Source organism: Columba livia, chromosome 10 (genome assembly GCF_036013475.1).
Source record: "Columba livia isolate bColLiv1 breed racing homer chromosome 10, bColLiv1.pat.W.v2, whole genome shotgun sequence".
NCBI lineage: Eukaryota > Metazoa > Chordata > Aves > Columbiformes > Columbidae > Columba > Columba livia.
In genome coordinates, this window is record NC_088611.1 from 1,050,241 (window position 1) to 1,073,894 (window position 23,654).

General features: G+C 44.1%; 1 long non-coding RNA gene across 2 annotated transcripts in view; it reads left to right on the forward strand.

The window, feature by feature from the left end:
* LOC110359085 (uncharacterized) overlaps nt 1–23,654 on the forward strand; it is a 66,540-nt gene that overhangs the window by 36,401 nt on the left and 6,485 nt on the right. For both annotated transcript variants that reach the window (XR_010474937.1, XR_010474938.1), the window contains exon 7: nt 14,415–17,284. This is a non-coding gene — a long non-coding RNA (uncharacterized LOC110359085). The remainder of the gene's footprint in view (nt 1–14,414; nt 17,285–23,654) is intronic.

The window sequence follows — 23,654 nt, forward strand, 5'->3', positions numbered from 1 at the left end:
TTTCTACAGTAGCATTACAGAACAGGCTTTCTGCTGCTCTGGAACCATCCTGGTATCTGGCAGGGAGAATACCCTGCTTCCAAATCCGTTTGTTGGTCCTTGCTCTGCTCTTCCCTCAGAGCTCATGGGCATTTATTGGTAAAGATATAAAATTGGTTTTGCATGGTTTACGCGTAGAACTTCTAAGCTGATAAATAAGCAGGTATTTAATTTGCAATGAGCGGTTTGTTGTACCAGAAAAGTCAAAGTGAGAAAGACTTAATGATATCGACTCGCTGTTTTGTTGTTGTTGTTTTCTATTATTTTTCTTCACAGGCAACAATGGGACTGAAAGAAATTTGCTCCTGGTGAGCAGGGAGCAGTTGGGACCAAGTATAACTAAGTCTTTGCATTTTAATCTATCTTATGTTTGCAGAAGAGACCAGAGACTCTTCTGGGGTTCCATCATCTCTTCTGTTGCTAGCACATTGTGCTGTAGCCTTTGCAGTTAGAGCATTTTCAGACCATCTAGAGCAAAGCTGTGTGCAAAAGAAGAAATCAAACCAAACTCTGCTCTTTATGCAGATCTATTCAGTGAGCGCCCCCATCACCAGCAAGGCAGGTTTCATCCTGGTTTTCTCAGGATGGATGTAACATCGCTGCTTATGTAACAATGCAATGAGTTTTCTCTTTTGGAATAAAAAGTAGGGTAACTAAGCAACAAAAATCATTCTTGCCCTGAAAGAAATTGCTTTCCCATAGTTACGATACTAACACAATACTTTCAAGAATAAAACAGTGGGGACTTCAGTGTGAATAAATATCTTTCAGCCTTCCCGTTCTCATTGGTATTTTGGTAATGCTCAAAACGTTTTGTTGGTTGTGGTTTGGTGTTGTGTGGTTTTTGTTTTGTTGTTTGTTTGTTTTTATCATCCTGCTTTTTGTAGAAAGAAGCTCTGGGTCCAGCTCTGTACTCTGGCCCATGTGACTTCCAACCAGGATCCTCCTCCGTCTGTTTATCTGCATGTGTAAATCACAATGCAGGATCAAGGAATCCAATTTGCTGTTTGAGGAGATGGGGGCTTTTTCCATTAATTCACACTTGTCTATAACAAACAAATGCTAGCATTTAAAAACTTAAGTTTTAATGCAGGGTTTGTTGATGCCTCGACTAACCTGTAAGCGGCTTGAGCTGCTGATCGTCTGTGTCCTCCCTGCTCTGCTCAGCATCACCCACTGGGCTTGTGCTGCCCACCTGCTGTAGTCACTGCCGAGATGAATCCAGCTCCCCACAGCCTCAGTACACCCCACTTCAGCCCCTTGCTATGGGTTTAAGCAGTGGCTTTAGGTGGGGTTTACTGAGGTGTCTCTGTGTGACCTGCCTGCCAGGCCAGCAGAGTGGTGACAGCAGGGCTTTGCTGGGTGGGACATTGTATTCAGGCTTCAGGAGCAACCTGGAAAAGCCATTCTACAGGGAATTACTGATGGCATGGCGAGGAAATCACAGAATCCCAGAATGTCAGGGGTGGGAAGGGCCCTGGAAAGCTCACCCAGTGCAATCCCCCCATGGAGCAGGAACACCCAGATGAGGTTACACAGGAAGGTGTCCAGGCGGGTTGGAATGTCTGCACAGAAGGAGACTCCACAACCCCCCTGGGCAGCCTGGGCCAGGCTCTGCCACCCTCACCACGAACAAGTTTCTTCTCATCTTTCAGTGGAACCTCCTGTGTTCCAGTTTGCACCCATTGCCCCTTGTCCTGTCACTGGCTGTCACCAGAAGAGCCTGGCTCCATCCTCCTGACACTCCCCCTTTCCATATTGATCCCCATGAATGAGTCCCCCCTCAGTCTCCTCTTGTCCAGCTCCAGAGCCCCAGCTCCCTCAGCCTTTCCTCACACGGGAGATGCTCCACTCCCTTCAGCATCTTGGTGGCTGCGCTGGACTCTCTCCAGCAGTTCCCTGTCCTGCTGGAACTGAGGGGCCACAACTGGACACAATATTCCAGGTGTGGTCTCCCCAGGGCAGAGCAGAGGGGCGGGAGAACCTCTCTGACCTAAACAATCCCATTCCCACCCCTGGCTGTGTGCGGGAGGCTGTGCCACTGTGGAGTCCCCATGGCAGCGGGGGCTGGTTCCTCCCTCCCCGCAGCGCTGAGGCCTGAGCGAGCGGGGCTGAGCACCAGCCGTACCCTGCAGACCAGAGCTGGATCAGCCGGGAGCTCTGGTAAAGCCTGATGTGATTATCCACACACAGCACAGTTATGACACAGCAAGTCTCAGTTGCAATTAGCACATTGGGAGGCACAAGCCTGACTATACTTCCTTACATAGCAAAGTATAATGTATTTGATACCAGAATTCAGTTTAAAGATATAACTGGGGAGGAAAAAAAAAAAAGGTTTTGTGGTCAAATTTTGAAACGCAGGCTTTTTGGGGACCATGAATGGTAAAAGGGACTTTATCAGCTGTGGAGGATGAAAAATGTTCAGGCTTATTTCAATGCAGACTTTACAAGTTAATTTTTAAGATCTTTTTATTTCTATTTATGTACTTCATGTGAAAACCAGTTACAAAATTCTTTTTTACAGGTGTTGTGGTAATAAGCTTAAGGGGATTGTTGAAAATAGAAGGGAGATGACGAAAGTGCTGTTTTTCAGGTTTGGACCTATTTAGTTTGACTGCAAGATAGATTTAGGGCAAAAGCCCCGAAACTCCCTGTTTATAATCCAACTTGCTTGTAGCATCGTTAGTGAACGTCAGAGGCAGTAAACAGCTTACTGACGCAAAAGCCACGTATGTAGTGGCGCTTCTACCTAGTCATAGGTGGAAAATGTTGTACAACGTGTTGTATAATGCTCTGAAGATAATGGTTTCCAGCAGCGAGGTGACGGCAGCTTGGCCAAGTGCCATCTGAAGGCAGCGGGATGAGCAGGGACTGGGAGGTGACGGGTGATGGGGATTCGGGTGCCGGGTTAAAGGGAACAGGACTGGAACGGTCACCGGAGCGCAGGGCAGGCGGAGCTCGTGGCGGGCTCTGGTGCAGCCGTCGTTTCTCTGAGGATTAGGAGCACCAATGCAAAGTCTGGCAGTGTCTTGCCTCCTCTGGTTCAGAATGCACAGCGGTGTCGTAGACTGAGAAATGTGGTGGTGTGGATATAGCTGTACGCTGATACTGAAAGGGTAGGGTAAAGAAGCTGTGTATTTTGATATGGAGGGAAGGCTGGCAAGTAAGTAGACGCTAATTGTTCTGGAGATCGGCACTGAAGATAAACAATATTAGGAACAGAAGAGAGGATGACAAAAAACCTAAACAAAACAAGAAGATACGCTTAACAAAGACTAGTCTGGCAAATAGCTGAGTAAACAGAAAGGATCTGAAGGAAGAAACTGCACAGAGCAATGGAGACAGAGGTAACTGTGGAACCACAGTTGTTCAAGCCTCATAGTGCATGGGGAATGGGGACAGAGAAGCTGAAGAATAAATGACAGTGGCAAGGCAGAGGGGCAGGGCGCTGGCGGTGACACAGCCGCGCGGTGAGCTGTGCCGGCAGAGCCCCGGGGCCGTGCCCTGTGTTCAGCACACGCGCCTGCTTGGGCAGCGATACGGAAACATCAAAGTTGGGGGAAAAAATTAAAGGATTTGCAGGAAAAGTTGTGCAGAGGACGAGCTCCTAACCAGAACATCCCTGACTCTGCCCTTCGCCGTGTTGTGCTGCGCTGAGTAATGTGAATGGGAGGAGGGAATGAGGGCGAAGTGCTTAACCCAGCACAGAAAGCACTGTCCGGGACACCACAGGCAGGGCCTGCGAGCAGAGGAGGTGATGGATGATGGGGACAGAAGAGCAAGATGCGCTCTCTTAGCCCACTCTCTTGTTGAATCTGATAGTTTTGTCATTTATAATGTCCCTGTACGGATGTTTTGTTTCAATTTGTGCTTTTCATACGTCACATGATGCACACATGGGTCTGTTCCTAACCAAAGTGCTTCACTGTATGCTTTTATTTGATAAGAACTGCAGAATCTTGCCGTCTTATGGTAATTTGGAATCTTGAGAAAAATAAGAAACCGCGTTTGACTCGTTATGATGGAAGCAAATAGTTAAGTTCAGCTGCATTACTACAGCAATAATCCACTGAATCTGGAGTACACTGTGTTTTAAAATTAGCGTCTCTATCAATTTTGAATGAGCCCATGCAAAGCCATTAGGGGTTATTAAAGTACGATTTCCCAGACTACCAGGAAGACAGCAAAACAAAGATCCAGAGCGTAATCGTGCTTTAACCTCTTGGTACCTCGGTGAAATGAGCTTTGGTTTCTCCTCCCAGGGATGCTGTGTTGCTAATTAATACTTGAAGCACTGAGTGATTTGGGTAGGCTTGTTATGCAATTACGAAAGTACAAATTTATTATTTATGTTGCCCTTGGAACTTCACTATTTTTCTGTATCTCTTTTACCATCCTTTCGCTATGCTCTGCACTGATTTCCCCGGTTAAGCTCTGCTGCTGTGTTGTGCAACCGAAGAACCACTCGAGATCTTTCTTTGCTTTTCACTAAGAAATTGATTGCTTCACTGAGACTAACTGAAAAACATTCTTTCTAGTAGCTTGACGTCAATTCATAGTTCTCAAGTTGAAGAGAATTTTGGAAAGGAAAGGTAGCGATATTTCTTATTTCCCTATGTCAAACCCTCCCTGCTTCTTTTCCATTTTCTAGATTCACTGTGTAGAGATGGGAGGGAAGGACAGATGAGGACTTTTATCACACTTATCAAATATTTTCCTTTTCCGCCTCAGAAATCAAGTGTTTTTGAGGGTGTTCACTCTCAGATCATTCATATGGTTCATGTTTTCTAAGAATAAACTGAATTACTTTCAAGTGTGGCACATGGTGTAAATGTTCTGGAGCTTTTGTGCAAAGCTCAACAGAGACCTTGTTTTTTCATGTCCTCTATTTATTTTTATCTTGTCATCTTTAAAAGTTCCCAAATACTTCATAACTTGTCTCAAGGTAACTCCAGCTGCCGTGGGACCCTGAGCCCGCCCTCGCGAGCTGCCGCCCCCCAGCGCCCGTCCCTCCAATGGGTTTGGGTTGGGCTCCCCAGATGTTGTTCGAAAAGGGAGTTTGAAGTAAGTCCTAAATGTTCTTTTGCATAGTATCCCCACATTTTCAGTTAGTTTCAAGGGAGCCCCAGCGCGTTGGCATGAATCATCATTTGTCAAATTTAGCCAACGTGGCTGCGCTGGGCAGGTGAGGGCGCCCCCGATTGTAGCAAAGTTGCCCAACTTCCCAAAACATGGAGGTGTTTCCTGGCTTTCTGGGCGCAGGTGAAGGGGAACCGCATGGTACGTCTCATCCCTCTCAAGTCATTCTTCTCCTCTCTCCCTGTCCATAAAGAAACACGGCAGAGGAGCGCGGTGATTTGTGTTTGGTATATTTGATTTTGTGTTCTCGGGTCGTTCCCAGCCTGCCCCGCTGGTTAACGCCTGGGCCAGGCTGACTCGCCACTCCCACGCCTCGCAGTTACACCAGCCCGATGGGGATTTTTAGAGTATTTCCTCTTTCGTTCACTTTTTATAAATAAACTTCACATATTAAACACTTCTTCAGAGGAAAACTGTTAGGAGATAGATGAGGACTTGAAACTGGTAGATAACTGCATAGGATTTAATGGAAATTAAATATTTACAGAGCAGAGACTGGAGAGCTGTGCAGAGTTTTCTGAACAGTCGTGGGGCAGCGGCCATCTCCAGTGGCCTTGGGCCAGCAAAGTGCTCAAGGCACGGGGGGAGCTTCATTGAGTTAATTGAGAATGTGTGTGTGTATTTAAGTGCTTTGTTGGACTTCAGCCTCGAGAACACTATGCTTTCATTTAGAGTCGTTTTGTAGTTCTTACCTTTATTTAGAGCTAGAAATGTTAACTGGTTCACTGCCCTATGACATCAGCAAGAGGCAATATTAATCTGGAGGTGTCAATCAATACCCAATCAAAACAAAACAATAATAGCAAACAAACCAACCAACCAACCCAAACAAAACCAAAACAACCAACCGACAACAACAACAACCAACCAACCAAAAACACCCCTTATCCTTAAGAGCCCCCACGCCTGTTCCATTTGTAATAAATGACTTAGAGAAGCAAATTCACAGTTGTGCTAATGTGCATTAGTACATCTTGTTCTGTGATGAACACAATGAAAATTTCCAAGTGGACCTGGGTACCGTCCCCAGTGCAGGAGTTCACAGACCTGCCTCACGGGGGACTTATGTCTGAGGTGTGCTACTTCATTGAAATGACCTTCCGGACAAGACCAGAGGTGTGAGGTGTGAACGAAGCATGTTTGTATCACCCCCTCCTCCTCTGTGCGTGCTCAGATCTGACTTTAAAATACAATTTATTGGCTTAGCTCCTTTGAAGACAGTAATTGTGTATTTCAGAATGCTGATTAATACTAAGGCATTCGCCATTAAAGCCTAATTGGATCAAAATAATTACCCTGAGGAAAATTAATTTTTTATTTCAACCAAATGACCAAAAAATGAATGATCAATTTACACAATTAATTGTAATGCTGAAAATGTTAATTTGATTCTAAACAAACAAACAAAGCCTCCACCCAGGGCTGTGAAAATCGGTGTGTTACAAACGGTTCAGGTAGGATGAGATCATGAGACAGGTCACAGAAGGACGTTTGCAGTCATGAAACTTTGATGAAGACAAATAACAAATGAATAATAATAATAATAATAATAATAATAAATCAATTTAGTGAGACTAAGCACATGCACGGTGAATTTTCCTTACTTAAAATGGAGGAAAAGCCCCAGTGGAATCAATCTGGCTGGTTTTGCTTTGAAGATGCTGTTTGGTGGTTCATGTTTGGTGCTCTGCCAGCAATAAGCTGTCCAGGTTTCAAGTGTTCAGACCCATCTGAAGCGTTTATTTTCGCAGGGTGATGAGGACTAGCACGTGAGGTTCCTGTGCTGCTGGACCTGTGATGCTCTGTGTTTCTCACCTCTGGGCTGGGTGTGGAATGTGTTTCTTATAGAAGAATCGAGTCTGCCCTTCACTGTGTATTTCCCAGGCAGTATCTCTGGTGTGCTAATTATTTTATCTGCAGAATCTGATGAAGGAGCGAGTTTGCCATTTGAGATGAGTGCTGGTGGTTTGTGGGGGGTGTTTTGTGGTGTGGTTGGTTGGTTGGGTTTTTGGGGGTGCATTTTTTGGTTCTGTTTTGCCATGTGTGGTTTGTTTGTGGTGTTAGGGTTTATTGTTTTTCCTGGGAGAGGAAACTTATGTGTTTTGTTGTTGTGTTTTAAACATGTAAATGTGTCCAAATACATATTAATTTTTTTCCCTAGATGCATTCATGTTACTGGGTCCTATTTTTGCATATTCTGCAGAGAGTCCAGCGCAGCCACCAAGATGCTGAAGGGAGTGGAGCATCTCCCGTGTGAGGAAAGGCTGAGGGAGCTGGGGCTCTGGAGCTGGACAAGAGGACACTGAGGGGGGACTCATTCCTGGGGATCAATATGGAAAGGGGGAGTGTCAGGAGGATGGAGCCAGGCTCTTCTCAGTGACAACCAATGATAGGACAAGGGGCAATGGGTGCAAACTGGAACACAGGAGGTTCCACTGAAAGATGAGAAGAAACTTGTTCCTGGTGAGGGTGGCAGAGCCTGGCCCAGGCTGCCCAGGGGGGTTGTGGAGTCTCCTTCTGTGCAGACATTCCAACCCGCCTGGACACCTTCCTGTGTAACCTCATCTGGGTGTTCCTGCTCCATGGGGGGATTGCACTGGATGAGCTTTCCAGGGCCCTTCAACCCCTGACATTCTGGGATTCTGTGATTCTGTGATTCATCATATTGAACAATCAGAGTGTCAATAACTTTTTCTCCCCAGCAGTAACATCAGATAATGGGGTAAGCAAATGTCTTATTCACAGAACTTTCTCAACTGTTTCAAGTGTAGCTTTAATTCTACAAGTCTCCAATGAAGCAAAGCCCTCCTTCATCACTTAAGTCCTGGATAAATATTTTATACCTGTGTTAGACCACCTGTGTTAAAATCGGTTTGTTTAATGAAGCAGTTACATTAGAGTTCTAACAGGAGAGCCATAAAAAAGAGAGTGAAATAATAATGCAATCGGACTAGAATTTCTCTAAGGGGAGTTCTAAGAAGTTGTGAAAAGAGAATTAATCCCTTTTGAGGGTAAGTCGATGGGGGCTGGGAGACTGAGGTCACAGAGGCTGTATCCTTTGGGTGGCGTAACGATTATCCCAGGTTTATTGAAAAGCTGGCAGGTTGTACAGGAAGCTAGATGTGTTATAGTAGAGAATGAAGACCTTTTGTGGGTGGTGACTTCTTTTTTTAACCCTTTACTTGCGATCTGGAATGGAAGGATCCTCTTAGATAAGCATCGGGGCTGAAGCTCACTTGGAATCAAAGCTCAAATATTAAAAAATTGCTGACTGTAGGAACGTAAGAACTCCCGGGATGGTTTCTTGTGTCTAAAACGGAGTCGTTGCCTGATGTGCTTGATTCAGCTCTGCATTCTCTACAGTTTCCTCCTCTAGCAGCAGAGTTTACAAACATGATAACATACTTAGAGTTATGTGATTTTTGTTGTGATGGCAGGGAAAGGACGCGAGTGCAGACAGTGTGCAGGGTCACCAGCCTCAGCCAAGTGGCTCCAGTGCTTCCTGCAGGACAAGGCTGCATTGAAGCCGTGAGCACGGATTGCTCTCATTACACTTGCAAGTGAAGTTATGAGCTTGTTTTATTGGGGAGGATCACTTCTGTAGCAATAGAATATTGAAAATGGAGACGGGGTACAGATAAACAGGATGGATGCGAAGTTGGTTGTTAACATTTCAAAACTTTACCTATTTGTACTGGACAAGATTATGAAAAGAAAAATCGGAATAAAATCCCCTGAAAGGTCAGCATTAACTCGGCATGGAAGAATATAGGAACTTAAAATAATGTGTTCTGAAAGACTGAATGAAAATATGAAAATGAACTGCAAATGAACTGATATTAAAAGCTTCTGTTTATTTGAAATCCATTTATATGAACTTTTTTCACAAGGTTTACGTACCAAAAGTAAATGTTAATTTGCAAGATCTGTCCCTGAGGTCGCAGTGCCTCATTTCTTTCATTGACTTTTCTTTTAGCATAAGACACATCCAATGGAAATAATATGCCCATTTAGTTATTTTGGACCTATGGTGGAAAACAGTGAGAGGAATGACTGCGCAAAACCTTCAGAGAGGTTTTCATGCTAAGGATGCAGTTAAGAGTCTTACTGACTTGGGCACCTGCATCTTGAAAAATCCTGAGGTATTTGGAGTAGCCATAACTTGCTATGTGATCTCATAACTCTGTCATAAATATGGGCGAATCTCATAAACAAATATGATCGTGCCTTCAAATAGTTACTGAAAAACTGTGCTGTACCGGGGCCCTTTGTCGTGCTGGAGCGTTGCTGGCTCAGGGAGCGAACTGGGGTGTTTGCTGCTCTGTTCCAGCTTCCCAGCCCTCTCTGACGGGGTTTGCACAAGGCGTGAGGAACCAGCAATCACTGCGTGCTGCACAGCAGGAGGAAGCTTAAACCCGTGGGTGTGAAACCCTGTGCTACGTGTGTTACCCTCACAGCAGACTGGAAATGAGGGGGAAGAAAAGGTCCTGTCATCTCCTGGATTGCTGCAAAGGTTGTGTTTGCCTGAGATATGTGCAATGTCCACAGCTTATAATGAAACAGCTGAGGTTTTAAGACAGGCTGACACTCACCTTTGCGATGGGACCACTTTCCACAGTGTGCATTTTCACCTGCTGTGCAATGCAGTGTAAGCCTCTAACCTAGCTCATGGGTTTATAATAATGCCTATGCATTATTTCACAGAATCCCAGAATGTCAGGGGTTGAAGGGCCCTGGAAAGCTCATCCAGTGCAATCCCCCCATGGAGCAGGAACACCCAGATGAGGTTACACAGGAAGGTGTCCAGGCGGGTTGGAATGTCTGCACAGAAGGAGACTCCACAACCCCCTGGGCAGCCTGGGCCAGGCTCTGCCACCCTCACCAGGAACAAGTTTCTTCTCATCTTTCAGTGGAACCTCCTGTGTTCCAGTTTGCACCCATTGCCCCTTGTCCTGTCACTGGTTGTCACCAGAAGAGCCTGGCTCCATCCTCCTGACACTCCCCCTTTCCATATTGATCCCCAGGAATGAGTCCCCCCTCAGTCTCCTCTTGTCCAGCTCCAGAGCCCCAGCTCCCTCAGCCTTTCCTCACACGGGAGATGCTCCACTCCCTTCAGCATCTCGGTGGCTGCGCTGGACTCTCTCCAGCAGTTCCCTGTCCTGCTGGAACTGAGGGGCCATAACTGGACACAATATTCCAGGTGTGGTCTCCCCAGGGCAGAGCAGAGGGGCAGGAGAACCTCTCTGACCTACTGACCACCCCCTTCTAACCCACCCCAGGTACCATTGGCTTCCTGGCCACAAGGGCCCAGTGCTGGCTCATGGTCACCCTGCTGTCCCCAGGACCCCCAGGTCCCCTTCCCCTACACTGCTCTCTAAATTTGCATATGTCTGTACAAACTCACTGCCTTATAAATGTTTTCCAATGTAAGAGCTGGTGTGAAATTCCATAAACATATCTGAAAAAAATAAACAAAGGCATGTAATGTAGATTTTACAGCAGTTTTGCTCTGTAGCTCCTTTGGCTTTTCAGAGAGCAACCAGACCGGGCGCTGACTCCGCAGCTGAGGGCTCAGTACACTGCAGACTGCAGCGAGGAGGGAAGGAAGGGTCGGCGCATCCTCGGAGCGCACGGCAGCTCTCGGCAGCAGAGCTGGGCTTGTGTGCTGCTCCCTTCTCGCAGCTGGTGACTCATCCTGCGGAGCACCGAGAGGCATCGCATCCGCAGCACCGCTCAGCCTTTATTCAGGGCAAAGTAATTGTCGCTGGCATGTTAAAATGTACCGCTGAGTGCTTCATGCTTCCTTTATGAAATATTAGAATTTTCCTTTGAACCAAATCTCTTCAGTCTAAATCAGCTTAGTATGTCCGTGAAATCCCCCTGGCTCTCTTATTAATGTTATTTCTAATATTATAATACATCTTTTTGTTCTGCTGTTTTTGTAACAGCTGGCCGGGTGTGTGTCTGCAGTCCCAAATCTTATCTGAAAGCACATTTCCACAACACCAGAAGATAAATACCACTGGAACCTTGCAGGGCTTTCCAGTCTGCTTTCAGGTGGAGATCTGCTAATGGATTATATTGCCAGAAGTAGAAAATGCTTCTCAGCAGGACTGGTAGGTTAAGAACAGAAGCTGGGAGATTTGGACCACGTGTAGCAGTGAGATCCCCTGGTGTCCTGGTTGCAACTGGGATAGAGTTAATTTTCCTCCTAGTAGCTGATATGGCTCTGAGTTTTGGATTTACTGTGAGAAGAAGGTTGACAATTTGCTGATGTTTTGGTTGTTGCCAAGTAATGTTCATAGCAAATCAAGGACTTTTTGGGGAGAATACTGGGCGGGCACAAGAAACTGGGAGGGGGACACATCTGGGGCAGCTGACCCAGACTGGCCATGCGAATATTCCACACCATGTGGATATTCCACATCATGTGGATATTCCACACCATGCAGATATTCCACACCATGCGGATATTCCACACCATGTGGATATTCCACACCATGCGAATATTCCACACCATGCGGATATTCCACACCATGCGAATATTCCACACCATGCGAATATTCCACACCATTTGGATATTCCACACCATGCGGATATTCCACACCATGCGAATATTCCACACCATCTGGATATTCCACACCATGCGGATATTCCACACCATGCGGATATTCCACACCATGCGAATATTCCACACCATGCGGATATTCCACACCATGCGGATATTCCACACCATGCAGATATTCCACACCATGCGGATATTCCACACCATGCGGATATTCCACACCATGCGGATATTCCACACCATGCGATGTCATGCTCAGCATGTATTTTGGAGCTGGCCTGGGGGCAAATGCTGCTGCTTGGGAACTGACAGGGCCGCTGGTGTGGCAGGCAGTGAGCAATGGCATTGAGAATTGCTTGCTTTGTATATTCCTTTATTACTATTTTCCTTTGCTGTTCTATTAAACTGCTCTTATCTCAACCCATGAGTTCTGTCCCTTTCCCCATGCCCTGTGGGGTACCGGGGGCTGTGTGGTCCTGCTTGCCAGCTGGGGTTACACCCTGACCCTAGGGAAACTAAAAACCGCTTTCTTTTTTTCCTTTCTGTGTAAAAATCATTCTTTATATTCAAGTTGAGCTCCTTTTGTTTCTGGTTTTGCTTGAAAGCTAAGCTTCTGGAACCTTCTAGTCACTCAAAGTATGAAAATTAATTTTATTTTTTCTTTCTTTTTAAAGTGGCTTATCCTTGTTTTTGACAAGGTTACTCTATCTAGTTAAACCAGCAGTCTATTTGGTGACTTTTATTAGGCTTAGTATCTGCAGGCTATAATTAAATGGATCTCAGAACTAATAATTTTCCCAGATATTTTGCTTTGTTAATGATCCAAGAGGAGAGCGAGACCAGCAGCAAATGGGCGCGAGTGAGAGGCAGAGCGGGCACAACAGCAGATCCCGTCATGTGTTCACACAGATAGGAACACCCAGCAAGTTTCTACATTATTTCAGAAACGTTCCGCTTTCGAATCCGCGCATTCGTCGATATCCAGAGAAGTTAAATCCATCTCTCAGGACATGCTGCGGTTTTGCTGGGATTTGCTTTCACAATGTGCAGCTTCATTACACTCAGATTCTGCTGCAACACTGAGGCTTTTTTTTAATTATATTTTAATTAACTGCAACTAACCGCCTATGAGTGACCTGATAACATTCTGTCACTCTGCGTGTTTCTACTAAGAATGTTTTCTTTCATCATTTCTGAAATTAATACCTATGGAACCATTGTCAGAGGACCCACTCGTGCTTTCATAATACTTAAGCAGATCGGAGCAGGTTTTAATGTGTTTCTTCCACAAGTGAAGCTGTGTGACTGGAGAAACCCGCGAAGACTTGTGCTGAAACCCAGTACATGAGCCTGTTCAATGCGCCAGTAGCAATGGGACGGGCAGGAAAAAGTCAGGCAAAGCTTTTAATACAGTTTTCTGCTCTTTTATTTGGAAATGGCCTCTTCATGCACAAGGCGTGCTGACTGCGAGGTTGATTTACCTGTAAACGAAGGGCAAAATGGAACGTATCATAAAGCTGCAGGGTTTTGGTTTGGTTTGTTTGTTGCTGTTGGGTGGGATGTTTTGGGGTTTTTTTGCTTTGTTTTGTTGTTGTTGTTTTTCATGGTTTATCTTTTTCCCACATCCGTTAAGAAATTAATTTGAAGCAAGGTAAAATGATGGTTCAAATGGCAGTTTCCATTACATCCTGTTGATGTGTCTCCTGCTTTGCACGTGAAAGCTCTATGAAGGTATAATGAGACCGAGGGGAGGTTTTAGTTCACCAAGCGAGAACAGGACAAGTCTAGAGAGTATGGAGTAAGTAGGATTTGTGTATCCTTTGCCTTTGGCAAACATTAGAGAAAGGTTTTGTTCCATCTGGCTCCATCTCCTTTATAGTAGCTGTTGGGACATGGCTAATAGAGAAGGGGCATGGCTCTATTGATCCGTTGTATCAGGAGAATTCTGTTCTAAGTTAGCATGAGTAGGCCTCAGTTAGCATGAGTCTGGTGTAGCATAGTGGAAAAGTACTGAGCGGTTGCTCTCTGGTTCAGCTGAGCGTTTAGATAAACAAGCTGGGGAATTATCTCTAGCAGGGTGAGGAGGTTGCATTCCAGAGAAACCACAAGAAGGTTGAGCTCATTATGTATACTATCCAATCAATAGAAGACGAGTAGGCATAATTATTGTATACTATCCAATTAATAGAAGACGAGTAGGCATAATTACTGTATACTATCCAATTAATAGATGACGAGTATGCATAATTATTGTAAGTCTTATATAAACCGGCTTAGTGCATCAATAAAGTGGAGGTATGCTTATCACTCATATTGGGTCGACTGCATTCCTTCCTCCGTCCGCTCAGGTCTGGAACTCTGATGGAATTTTTCTCTCGGCAAGTAGCCTTTTAATTCAGAAGTGCTTGACTAATTACAATTTTATTGTGTTAGATTTTTAAATGCCTTTGCTTTTTTAATTAAAGCAGTTTAATAAACAGTATTCTTATACTTTTTTAGAGTAGCTCTGTAGGCGTTCTGTACCGAATGTCTCAAGTGTTTCCTCTGTTTCGCTTAGTTTAGCTGCTGTAACTTCAAAAACCCACTAATTTTCTAGTTTTGTACTATTTTCCAATTATATATGCTTATAATTTTATTTTTCTCTGTTCGTACTGTTGTCTCTCCATAGAAGAAACCTGGAAACTTGCTGCAGTTCTTCTCTGGTGGGAAGACAGCCTTGGCTACGTCTGCATCCACCTGCTGGATGAGAAGCCACGCTTTGTCAGCACCGAGGAATGGAGCTACCAATTTAGCCGTTAAACACAGCGTTTTGGACACAGGTATCTCCCTTGGTTCCAGGCAGTCACGGAGGAGTGGTCGGTCACCAGCTAAGAACTAGAGTGCTCCTGGAAAGGAGGCCACAAATGTGCCTGGGTTTTGTTAGGATTTTGAATTTTCGAACAGAACCGAGGTGCCTGAAGTAAGTCTCTTGCGTCGAAGTGTACAGGTTACCCTTTAATGATCGCTTCGTAATGACTGAGAAGCCAGTGGAGGAGAATATTCAGGTACGTGGGCACACGTGCACAAGAGCAGCGACTCCCAAAAGGGTCTGAGCCGCCCCCGGGGCTGCTCCATCCTTTGCTCCGGCAGCTCCCCAGCGCTGCCTCCCCGCGTGTTTCGCTCTTTTGCACGTCCTGGGATTTCTGCAGTTATATTGTTTGTCTTATTTTCTGTTTCCCCTGTCATCCCCATCTCACAGACCCACAGGGCTGCTTCTCTTTCCCAGCAGAGCCCATAGGACAGACCTGTCTGACCTGACCGTACCTCACCAGCTGCGACATGCAATAGCAGAATGTGCAGTTAAAACACAGAGTCTACTAGTTTCCAGCTTGTCATTAATTCTCTAATTTGGAGGATTCCCTTTTCTCTTTAACTGTGCATTTTGGATACAAAATTAATTCGAATGTCACTTAAAGCAAGGGTAGTTTTAAGTAAATCAGTTTGCCGTCAATGCCAGTAAGCTTCCCACTGAAAAGCTTCTTGTTTGTGTGCTTGTGGTTTTTGCTTCTCCCATAGGCCCTTGTGCAGACAGATATACTGGGGAAGCCACCTACTGGAGGTCAACTTTGAAATGTTTTAAAATAGTAAAATCTGCTGTAAGAATTATTTCCAATAACCTTCATGTATTTGTTCATATTTGCTAAATTTTTTGCAATGGAGGTTTTTGGATTATCGGTTTGATAATGGATTTTCACAGCACTTCCAGATTATTATCAAATGTCTCCCAACAATCACTTGTTTGAACATTGTTTTGGCTTCCTCTGCCGATCCCTTTATCTCTGTGCCTAAAACACGATAGCAATGGAGCAGACAAATTGCTAGCTAGCACAATTAATATATTACAAATGATACTCTACTAATGTATTTTGTAGATATACTGGAAATCTCATCTGTTTGGGCTACGGTAGATTAGTTGCTTAGTAAAACAGAACTGCAGTCTTGAGGAATACACAAAATAGATGGCTGAAAATCTAGGCATTAATACAGTTACACTGAATGCATCATGTACTAGTGGACAACTCAACCTAACTGCTGTAGTAACCCATGTCCATGTATCACATCTGCGTGATATGGGTCACAGAATCACAGAATCCCAGAATGTCAGGGGTTGAAGCGCCCTGGAAAGCTCATCCAGTGCAATCCCCCCATGGAGCAGGAACACCCAGATGAGGTTACACAGGAAGGTGTCCAGGTGGGTTGGAATGTCTGCACAGAAGGAGACTCCACAACCCCCCTGGGCAGCCTGGGCCAGGCTCTGCCACCCTCACCAGGAACAAGTTTCTTCTCATCTTCCAGTGGAACCTCCTGTGTTCCAGTTTGCACCCATTGCCCCTTGTCCTGTCACTGGTTGTCACCAGAAGAGCCTGGCTCCATCCTCCTGACACTCCCCCTTTCCATATTGATCCCCAGGAATGAGTCCCCCCTCAGTCTCCTCTTGTCCAGCTCCAGAGCCCCAGCTCCCTCAGCCTTTCCTCACACGGGAGATGCTCCACTCCCTTCAGCATCTTGGTGGCTGCGCTGGACTCTCTCCAGCAGTTCCCTGTCCTGCTGGAACTGAGGGGCCACAGCTGGACACAATATTCCAGGTGTGGTCTCCCCAGGGCAGAGCAGAGGGGCAGGAGAACCACTCTGACCTACTGACCACCCCCTTCTAACCCACCCCAGGTACCATTGGCTTCCTGGCCACAAGGGCCCAGTGCTGGCTCATGGTCACCCTGCTGTCCCCAGGACCCCCAGGTCCCTTTCCACTACACTGCTCTCTAGCACATCTTCATGATCCAAACAAACGAATTATAACTCATGTTAATAGGGCAGATATCATGGCTGATTTAAATTGTTGTCTGTTGAAATGATGGAATACTTCTCTTTATGAATAGTTGATTCTGATTTTTCTGAAAACCAAAGCACAGTTATTTTTATCTTTTTCACGGTGTCCTTGTCTTGCAGAGTTCTTAATGGCCTTGGCATTTAGCAGGACTTGATCTGAATGAGAGAACACCTGTGCCCTGGCATACAGTTAAGGTGTCCCTGTATTCTGCTCCCAGATAGTGATTTTCACGCATGTCTTGAATACCATAAAACTGCCCAATCTGTACTCATCAGCTTGACGTTACAAAATGAACACTGTCGGTGTTAACGGTTGGACCTGATGATCTTGCTATCACCAAGCTGAAGAAGACTCACAAGAAACCTTGGGGTTTTTTTGTCAAAAGTTTTATCCTCTTGGAATTCAAAAACTTAGCTAAAAATTTGTTTCTTGACTTGATAAAGACTTGCCAAGTGACAAAGCATGACTTTATATGGTAAAAGTAGTGATATTTTTAACGTCTTTATTTTTCCCCAAGAGTATTGGATTGTACTGCAAAAACCAGTGAGCACTGGTGCTCACACTTAGTGTGTGTGGATACAAAGGCGAATGATCACCGTGACTGTGACTGATGACAGTGACTGATGCTGCCCCTCGCTGATCGCTCCACTGCTTCTCCTTTGTGAGTGAAGGTAAGGGTAAAATGACTTTTCTGTCCTCTTGTAATCGTCATCCCTTCTCCCCAACAAAGTACAAAGAAATCTTTGCAAAACTGTGATTCCAGTTTGCTTAGAAACGGCGTGTGCGGTGGCATGCCGGTGCGGTGCTAACCCGGACCGGTGGATGCACATCACGTCTGTCTGTCTGTCTGTCTAGCAGACAGCAACTGGAAACAAAAAAGGGACTTTGCGTGTACACTTGTATGTAGGTACCTTTCATCCCAAAGGCCCCAGCTTACCCCCCTGGCCCCTGCGGGCAGAGCTCAGGGTTCGTATTCTCTTCACTGCTGCCTGAAATGTAGCCCTGGAAAAGAAATGGGAGTTTAGGGAAATGCAGCTTTCAGTGGGCTGAAGGGAGTGCAAGAGAAACGCTTCACCGCACCATGGGTCAGGACACCAAGATCTGTTTCTCTGAGCTATTATTTTTACCGGAGGTAAATTCTTTAAAATTATAGAGCCCTCAGCACTGTTTAAGAAACCCTATGGTGAATTTTTCATCCATCTAATATAAGAGAGAACAACTTAACTGGGTAGTATTGCAGGTATTGTGTGTTTAAGTGCACTCAAAGTACTCCCTGCATGTTGCAGCTGACACACAAGATCATTTCAGTCTTAAAAATGATGCCATACTACAGTAATGCAACCATCTATATCATAAATGCATGTGAAGAGACTACATGCTGTCAGAGATCCAGGTCTGTTACCAGATGTGAAGGAGCCATAGAGAAGCAGCTGCCAAAGAACACAAATAATGTTTAATACTACTAGAGAATGACCACTTCTGTAATAATAATAATAATAATAATAAATAACTAAATAAAGTCTTTGAAGCTTACTGTATGCTGCAAGATGCTCTCACTCAAACCAGATGACTCAGATGACCCAATTAATCATCCCATTTTAATTTATTTTATTTAAGGGCTATAATCAGAGCTATTTGTGAGGCTTCATTCTCACTAGTGGATAAAAGACAAGGCTGTGCTTCCTCATCAATGAACTGAGGGCTGTAAACAATATCCCAGTAAAGGATTCCTGGCGATAGCCACCAAACTGAAGGGTTAATTTACTGCATAACCACAGCACTGCCTGAAACTCTTAGTGTGCAGCAAACTGGGCTATTTTTATGACTTAACCTTTACAGATCCACATCTGTTAATCAGCTCGATATTATGCAGATGCTATTTATGTTTCCAGTGATATAACTGAATGACCTTGGTGCTGCACACACGAGGTTTTTGGATTCTGCTTTAGCCCCATGCCTGGGTGGTGATGTCCTCACCTCTTGCATGAGGCCGGTTAATCTGTTTGCTTCCCGCGGCGAGAGGGCTGTCGCTACGGTAGTGACTCAGCTCATCTCAGCTGCTGACTGTTCTGCCTGGATCTGAGCATTTTCGCTGTATATGGAACCAAAGCATAGGCTTTTTTCTGTGAAAATACACCGTCTCAAAAGAAAATTCCTGCTAATTACACGTACAACTTGGTAATTCATTTCAACTACTCTGTCAGATGTTGTGATGAAGCTAGATTTCTTGCAGAATGTGAGCGTCTGACTTTTCCTGCCACTCTTATTGCCTCATATTTAACATTAATATTTATGGATGGATTTTGGAATGTGAAGGAGCAGCTTATGGTCTATGAGTGCTACGAGCCCTTGGCAGAAAGTTAAAATCACTCTGCACACAGGCCAAATACCAAGTATTTTTCTACAGAGAAGATTCTAGGCGTTGAAATAAAAATCAACTCCATAGTTTTCCGAGCTGGCAGAAGTGATGGTGCCCGGCAGGCAATGATCAGTTGAGGATTCCCGCAGTGCAGGAGCCCAGCTGCGCTGGCACGGCGCGGCCCTCGCTCGCTGCTGGCTCCCAGCAGCCGCGTGAGGCGGCGCTTCTCGCTTCTCGTGCCGCCGTGTTCGCCAGGGTCAAAACTGGGGGTTGACTTGTGTACTGGGGGAGGGAAATGAGCCTAACTCGGGTGTCTCTCCATGTGGCAGCGGAAGAGGTGTGCCCTTGGAGTGGTACCCACACCTCTCAGTCGGAGCCGGCAGCAGGGAAGTAAGTCAGCTAAATGCATTTTGAATAAGATTCAGTATCCTGTTTGAAAAGAAACTCTTCTCTGAGGGTTCTTATCGCAGCTCTGATTTTCATCTCATGACATTTCATGTCTTTCTTCAATGCTCAGGTTTGACTTTCACTGGCGAGCTGTGATAGTTACTCTGCTAAGGGGCAGATGGTTGGGATTTTCGGCCCAGACCACTGCAAAATGCTTTATGTTCAGATCTAAATATAAGGTACTAAAGTGAACAGCTTTGAACTACAACCTAGGCCTACAAAGGCCAATGACTGATTGTGTAACTTCCAGATATAGGTGGTTTGGGGAGTTCCATACTCTATTACTTTTAAAGAGCTCGAACATTAATCCCTCTAAGTAAAAAACCAAAAAATATTGCGTAAGCTGGAACAAGGTAACTTAGTTTATGTACTTGATATTAGCTTTATTTTATTTCACACTGCAAATACGAGGAATAAGATTACTTTAGCATAGCACTTTCATAAAGCATGGGAAAGGGATTATTATATAAATTTTTAAAAGTCTTGTAGCATTTCTGAGTGTCAAACGTCAGATTCTCTTCCTCTGTTTCAGTTCTGTAGAAGAAACAGCACTAACCTCTAAACCCTAAAATGATTCTAAGAAACGCTTAGAGCACAATTATCCTTAGAGTGATTTAAAACATATGATGAGTGTAATGCAGCTGAATGATGAAATAGCTGTGACGTATAATAAGTTAGAAAGTCTTCCTGATTTGCCAAGACCTTCAAATCTTGATGAAGACGTAAACCTGTTGTTCTTGCCTCTTCATCTTTTAGTGCTATTGATTTCAAAGAGCATGTTGGAAAGGAGACTTGTTCCAGTTTGCGTTCTCTGAGAGGAGTATAGAGCTTAATGAAACAGATTAAAATTACAAATGGATGTGACGGTTTTAAGAGTAGTTACAGCACATTATCAACCGTTACTTTATGAGTTCAGTTCACAACATCGTATAAACATGTCACTGTGCTGCACTGTTCTTCCTGACAATGCAGGAATATAGTTGGTGGATTGAATACAGCTATACAAAATATGGATACCAGACACTTTGAACAAGGGTCATCACAAAGATTTGCTTTTAGAAAGTATTCAGATGTGTATTTTATGTCCAATTCATTATTAGTAGGTTCTGCATCCGAGGGTAGAGTAGAACGTGTGCTTAAGATGGTGCCGCAATATTGCTTGGACCCTTACGTTTAGTCCAGCAAATACAGACTGGAACAGAGATGTTTCTCAATTGTCTTGTGAAATTAGGAACTTCTGACATGGACTGTTTCCTCATTAGTGGGCAACGAAAGCCGCTGCACTTCTGTAGATGGTCGTGCGTTTATAGTGATTTGGCCATAAGAATATTTCATGGCACAAATGATCGTTCCACAGATGATGGCAGAGCGCTTCCCTCGATACAGAATGTACTACAGAAGGATTTTTACAATATTATGTTCCCTCAGCTAGTACTGAAGTTACTCTGGTTAAACACAAAATGAAAGCGAGCTGATAAAGCCGCGGATACGTCGGGCTACCATTTCTTGTGCACTGCATTGGACAGGCTCAATAATTCAGCACAGAGTTACCAACTTGGGCTATTCACTGAACAATAGTTTGATTTTAATGAGCAACAAGGCAAAGTGTTTCACAGTCCAGTGCCTATACTAAACTCACTCTTGGAACTCTTCACATCACTTGCCCTCTTTCCTAGGCTAAAAATTCTTAGGCAGAATTGTCACTGTGTAACAAACGGCTCATGTTAAACTCACCACAAACAGCAAAATGGAACCAACTTTCTGAAGAAATCCATGAACTGAGATGTAGATGTCGAATGTTGAGGATACTATAATAATGTATTTGGCAGCATTGCAAGCAGTGACACAACAGAGACCTAACAATTTTAACTGTGGGGCCTGCTGCCTTTAATTGCAGTGAGAATGACCAAAGTTACGTGAATCTCTGTAGTGCTTATGGGCACACATTCAGGCTGGTTTATTATTCATTTTTAGGAATTAATAAGCCTTAGCTGCTGTTAAAATCTAAAAATGTTTTAGTTTTAGTGGTGGTGTACTTTGCTATCTGAGATACAAGATTTCAGGTTAAAAAGCAGTTTACATACATTTGAGAGACAGAAACCAAACCACAGGTTTAATATGAACTTTTGTCATCTTAATAATGGAATTAAGAGTATTTCCTTAACTAGGAGTCCCGACTAATTTGTTCTTTCTTTATAAACAATGACCACGTGAGTATTTGTGACCTGGGTCTTCTAGGAGGGTATTTGATGGTAAATGCTGACATCTGGTAATAATTTGAAGAAGAATTTAAAGCAGAGTACTTGTGTGTTGGGGCCTGAACTGTTTTGTACACAGTATATGGAAGGCAGTGAGTCAGAATGCAATTTTGCAGTAAATGACTAAAATTTTCTTCTATACTAAGGCCCTAAACTCTAAAGACTGACAGAAGTTTGTCCTCCTACGTTAGACTTGCCAGAAGTATTAAATTATCCTCTGAACAGAGTTGTTCCTACAAACCATTTCTTTCTTTAATAATAGAATCCATAGGTGCATATTCCCACACTTCTCCTGGGAACCTCTGATTCTCAAGCTTGCAACTGAATTGAAGTCCTACTATTTACCATGCACTTGTCAGTAAATTATATATTATACTGTGTTCTTTTCTAGTGCATAGAAACGTGGCCTGCATGATTTAAAAGTACATTTTAAAGTAGACAAGTGCATGTGGAATAGGATGCTCTGGGCTTGGAGCGGCTTGCACTGCGCCAACGGAGGGATGACAGGATTTTGCTCGAAGAATGTAGCCAGTTTTGCTATAAAAACGAGATATCCAGGGACAGCTAAAGGGTTTGTGAACTGAGAAATCCTGCAGTATTTTTCTGTAGGTTTTCCTCCCCCTCCTGTGTTTATCTGGAGGATATATCGATCTTTTAGCTTTTAGGGCACGGCAATCTGAGGGATGCCAGCTGCATTTCCCCAGGTGCGTGATGGGTGGTGACTCCCACGTTATCCTTGGCCCTCGGGAGAGAGCTGCATCAAATTCGGTTGTGTTCAGGGTTCTTCAGGCAGCGCTTGGGAAAGGCCAGTCCGAGGGCATAGTTTACGTAATTCAATAACTTGAGTAACTGCTTGATTTTATTGCTCACTGCACTCTGAGGTGTGAGGTTTTGCTATTGCAATATAGAAAACTGTACAATGAACTCAAGCTTCTAAAATAACGAACACCACTTTTAAAATATTTTTCAAGATGTGCCTTTTTCAGACTGTTGCTTATTAACTTCTGCAGGTACACAAGAGGGCTAAAAAGCATTTGTGTGCTTTCTCATGTAGGCAACTCATGTAGTATAGAAGTAGAATTACAAGTAGAACCAAAAGACACATCTGGCTTCCTCAAGGGCCTTGAAACATTTGAAGTCGACTCCAAGCGCAACTCTTGTGCAGGGAACTCTTGTCCTCTTTCGGTGCCGAGGAATCAACCCCTGCGAAAACAAAGGTATTCGACAGTCTTATGAATATTGAATTAGCGATGCAGTAACAGCCTCAGCAAATCGCACACACCAAACAGCTCCTGGGTAGGGTGAAAGGTGAAAAATTGCAATTGTCAGCCGAGAAAAGATTTGCTAAACCTTCTTTGAAAAGAGAAAACCCAAACAAACCTGTAAGATATACCACAGGTGGGTTATCCCCGCCTGGGTGTCCCTTCCGTGTTTAGCTAATGATCTTGAGGAAAGTATTGGGAATGCACGTAATTATATCTGCATATCTATACATACGTATCTGTATGTATTAATATCCGGGCAATAATGTATAAGATTTACATTGTATAGTTTACCTTTGACCTATGAAGTTGTTTTTTCTTTTAATTCTTTATATTGCAGCTGACTTTTCTTATGTCTTCTTTTGTAAAACAGACTAACGTTCATTGACGCCAGTGAGATGAAAGGGAAACTTTGAATCCTACACACATTGCGTAGTGCCGACTTTTAATTAGAGAAAAAAATACTAGCAAAACATAATGGTTTTATTCAGCTCATGTGCTGTCATCCCTTCAACCCATTGCTCATCTTGCATGTTGCACATCAATGGCTTATCAGGTTTTCACATACGTGGCATTCAAAGTTAATTTGTGGTAACTAAAGCAGCCAATTAATTAGGTAAATGTGCATTCATCTTAATAATTTGATAACTCATTTAAGAAGAAAATTACAGTTTTATTGCAAAGGCCAGATTGGACGTAAACGCTGTATTTTTTT